We start from the raw sequence: 5,138 nt of genomic DNA, 5'->3' as shown, positions 1-5,138 counted from the left end.
GGGTGGCTGGGCTGTTCTGCACAAGGAAGTACATTTCTAAGCTGATTAAGAGGTCTTCTAATATATCTCAGCACTACCCAAATAATGGGGTGCTCTTTCCCACCAAAGCAGCCATTAACATCTGCAGAAATGCTCTGTGGGGGCTGAACTCATTCTAATCAAGGCTTTCATCCTCAAAAACCTCTCTGTGTTGCTGTTTATCTCAGCAATGCCTGGTTTGCCCATCCCATGGTCAAATGTCCCCAACCCCTCTGTTGCCCTCCCTCTGCTTTCTCCCTGCTTCCCCCAGTCCCAAACTCCTCCATCACAGGTCTAAGAGGAAGCAGTCTGGTCTGCACTATTTTCCAGCTGCTTTCTCAGATATCTGACAGCCTCCCACCACCCTGTGCCCAGGGTTTCCCTACCCTCCTTGCTCCAGCTGTCATCTCCTTCTGGGAGTACACACTGCTCCTTTCCCCACAGAGTTAGTGAGTCATTCAAGGTCATCTTCTTCTGCTGTTGTTATTCTGCATCTGTAAAAGAATTTTGACAATGCACAGATTGGTTCTTCTTTTTTAAGCCTGTGGGTTTTCTCTTTTTCTACAGATTTTCAAAGCCAAGCCTCTCCTCTGACTCTCAGTTTGGAGAGCATTTCGTTAATTCTTCTTCACTTCAGCAGGTCATTTTAGAGCTGGTGGCATCAAAGAAGATTGAGCCAGACTTCCTACAAGGCTTCATTAGCTGAGGGTGGGATTTATCTCACTTTCACACCTGAATGACTTCTCAGACCAGTCTGCTGGGCTCCCTTCCAGTCAGCAAAGAGAAAGAGGCAACTTCAGGGGCAGATTTACCTAACGAAATCAAATCACTCCTCAGAAAGCCTCTCTTTCTTTCCATTGCCTAGGAAGATATCCCAAGCTGCCAGGCTGGCCTTGACTATTTAGCTTCAGAAATTTGGGCACCTGTCCTAAGTTTTCCAACATAACCTGAAGGGACTCTGCTGTTGGAAGTGTGATGTCTTGGATCCACACAGGGCATGGTGACTGCAAAGTCCTCATAACACATCAGCAAGGCCAAGGCATTGGGAAAATTCTAGCCACGTTGATTGCTTTGGTCCTTTACTGACAGCTTACATCTGAAACGTGATGCTTTCACTGGAGTTTCATACCTTTTGCTTCACTGCTTGTCTGTCCTTATGAAATGATTGCTGTGTTTATCCCCAAAAGAGGCTGCATTCCAGTGGAAGGTGAAGCATTCCTGCATGCACATTCCTGGACCTTGTTCAATAAACATAAAACTTTAATATGGTGTTTGGATTGCTGCAAATGGAAGGTGCTGTGTTACCCTAATGCATTTTCTGGGAACACAAGCCCACTCTATACCTTGGGACTCAATTAATTAAAGAACATTAAATACAGTACAAGGTCTTCCTCCCAGCAGCAGAAACACCTGCACTTCATTGCACAACTTGTGCCTCTCCTAATAGCTGTAGAGATAACTAAGGCCTCATCCAAAAACTATTAAAGTCCATGGAAAGGTTCCCATTTACTTCAGCAGGGCTTGGATCAGACACCAAGATGACATCAAGAGGATAATCAACTTGGAAAGTAAAGAACAACTAATTTGCAACTGGGAAAGCTTGGAATGAGTCAGTTGAGCTCCAAGCCCTAGACATCGAATGTCTTGGTGCACTGTGAATAAAGGATAGTAAAGGACTTTATGAGTAAATAGCTGTAAGGTTGCACTCCAGAGATGTTTTCTTCTCTCACTGAAATGTAATGGTCCCTAGCTCCAATACTGTTCAGCTTTCCTACTAAGCAGAAGATGCTTCAGTCCACAGGAGGACTGAAGAGAGGAGATTTTAAATGCTAATCCTTTGTAAACACACAGATTTTCAGTTCCCTAATTCCCTTGTCAACAGGTTTCAGTACACAGTGACAGTGGGAAAGATTAACTAACCCCATTTTAAAAGACCATCAGAGCAGCCAATGAGTTGTCTGGTCACCACAACAAGTAACTACTGTCTGTGCCTGATTAAAAGGTCAAGGAACAACTAGAAATAGTACCAAAAGTGAGATTGATTCCTTTTCTCTAGACTAGTCACTGACAGCACTAACCTGTGAGGACAAAACACATGGTGGCCTATAAGGAAATATTTTATCCAAATGTATTCTGTGAGTCTTGTCCTTTAGATCTTGTTTGCCCCTGAATGAAAGCTATGAAACCACCAAAAACAGAAGGAAAGGCTCTACATCAGAGAATTTAAACATCAAGCATAGGCTTGGCTCAGATTGTTTGGTGGATAGGGCATTTGGCTTTGAAAAGAGATGCTTTGCACATCCTGCCTCAGCTGTGTTTCTGCAGCAGCCTCCAGCTACACACAAGGACTAAGCCAAGAGGCTGCTTTCCTGTAGAAACATAAAGAAATTTTGATCTTTAGAAAATACAGTTACATATGATAGTTATATGTTCCTGCCCATGGCAGGGAGGTTGGAAATAGATATTTTTTGCCACTTCCAACCCAAACTGTTGTATAGATCTATTTTGGCTAAATTCCATCTTCTCACCAAGAATTATAACTGGCTATAGAAGTAATATAATTTTCATGCATTTCTACCCTGGTATTCACAAGAGGTGCTTAAAACACTGGAATCAGAGGGTTAAGAACATCTGATAATCCTTAAGGAGAAATGTTGAATAGGGACTTTTTCTACCTTACAGAATAGCTTAATAAAAGAAAAGAATGGACACAAGGGTTTTATTTCAGTTGTGCTATCCCTGTAGTCTGTGGCTGGAAGGCAGTCTAGGTTTTGAGGCAAATTGTATTATTTCTCCAAGACAGCAGCTACAAAATACAGATTCCTATTGATCCCCAGTGGCACAAACTTAAGAAGTCAAAATAGGAGGTAAAACAGGAAACTAACATCCTAGGCACACAGTGAAATGGAGCAATGCAGGGTAGGAGGCTGTGGAAAACATTTAGCTCTGTGACCTTCCATCTCATTTATTTCAGTCCTACAAAATTAACTCTGCTCCTACTGAACTGAATCGGAGCTTAAAGGAAGGGAACAATTCTCATACATCTGTTTCAGTCATTGTAATTTCCAGCTTTTGGGTTGATAATAAAGCTGGAAAAGACCAAGTCACAGGAGGGACTCTATCTACTTTAACGTGGTCACCTGAGGATCAGGTCACATCTTCAGGGAACACAACTACTTGCCAGACCTAAGGAGAGGGCTTCCTTAGTGCTTTACCGGTTGCAAAACACTACTTTTATTGCTGTGTTGGTAAAATAAATCCTTCATCCAACAGCACAGAGGCTGCTCTAATAGACCAGTGCATCTGAGTGTGAAGTAAAGGATCACACACAGTCTTCAGCAAAGCCTGGAAAAATAGGAGCCCAATTGGGCCACTTCTGTGGAACTGGTTCATTACACAACCCTGTAGGAGGTTAGCCTGGAAAGGGGAGAAACCAGCCTCTCTATCCCCATTCCCCTCTCCACTCTGCCTTTCCTCCTCTCTACCATTTCTGCTTTCCTTAATTATTTTTTATTTCTTTGTCTGTGTGTTGTTTTAATAAGTGCCATAAAAATACATGTGCTGGAAATCTTGCAATCAATATGTGGCAACCAGAGCACTGTGAAACTACCTTGGTATGACAGCTGTGCTTGTCATGTCCTTGTTGTCACCTGAAATTTCCTTGGGTCCTTAGCAAAACACTGGAAAATGTCAAAAAATAGATGCTGCTTAGGTATTTCTAGTTTTTATATTCAGTAGATGAACGGGTCTGTACAGGGGACAACCACTTAGACAAAACCAAGACCCTTTCTGTACATTCCATTCTTTTTTTCAAGGCAAACTCTGATACACACTTCCCACTGTAATATTCCATTCTTACAAAGGTATTTAATACTGAAGCAAACTACTTCTAATAGTTGCATCTTACGGAGGTAGTTCATGATTGGACATGGGGGAACAGTCATACAAAAAGAGGGGAGATATAGATTGGATGACAGGAGGAAATTCTTCCCTGTGAGGGTGGGCAGGCTCTGGCACAGGGTGCCCAGAGAAGCTGTGACTGCCCCTGGATCCCTGGCAGTGTCCAAGGCCAGGCTGGACAGAGCTTGGAGCAACCTGGATAGTGGAAGGTGTCCCTGCTCATGGCAGGGGGTGGCACTGGATGAGCTTTAAGTTCCCTTCCATCCCAAACCATTCCAGATTCAATTATATTATCCGTGGGAGATATTCTCCAGGGAGAAATTGATTCCTCACAGGGACAGAAGTGTTTATGACTGGAGCAGCCATGCACAAGAGACATTATCTGTGGTGACATCAGATCTACATCCCAGCAAGAGCACCAGGGCTGTCCTAAACCATGACTGTGTGGTAATTATCTCTGTATAATCTGTAGATGCACAGGGGGTAGAAGAATAAAAGCAGGACCCTGAGATCCCATGGCCTGTATGAGCACCAGGTATAGTCTTCCACCACAAAGATTTTCACCACTTAAATATTCATGCCAACCTGAGAAGCTACCAAGACCCAAACAGCGAAAACGGAGACATTTCTATCTTTCTTTACAGTATGTTCCAATATATCTTTTAATTTCAGTGTCTTAAATTTCCCCGTGTGTCAAACTCAGCTTTGCTTTTTCACGTTGATTATTGTTTGCTCAGATTGCTCAGCCTCTTCTATATGGGAGCCATCTGCTGTTTATAAAGCTCTCTTACAGTCAAGTTTCCTGTAAAATACAACAGCTTTATTGCTATTTTTTCTCTTTTTCAGAGGCCACTTCTGATTTTGATCCTTTAGTTTTGTTTTGAAGTTTATTCCTTATTAAAAAAAAGTCATCCAATATTCCTTGGACAGTTAGAATCACTTCTGCTGAAGGGAATATAAAAATTTCCATAACCACAATTGTTTTCATCAGTCTGTAAGAACAGGAATATCCTGGTGGCTATTTTAAATAGACACAGTGATTTAGTCATTTTGAACAAAGACTGTGAATATGGCAGTCAGTTAGAAAAATGTTATATTTCTCTAAGAGTAGATGCAAACCAAAAGAGAAGAAAATTAATCAAAATCTAAACTTGATAAATTAAAATAATGTCTTCAATCATATTCGATGAGTCTATGATTCCATGAAAACATTTTCTTTA

This window comes from Lichenostomus cassidix, chromosome Z, assembly GCF_008360975.1.
Source record: "Lichenostomus cassidix isolate B80296 chromosome Z, HeHo_3.0, whole genome shotgun sequence".
In the NCBI taxonomy this organism is placed as follows: Eukaryota; Metazoa; Chordata; class Aves; order Passeriformes; family Meliphagidae; genus Lichenostomus; species Lichenostomus cassidix.
This window is presented reverse-complemented; position numbering follows the sequence as displayed.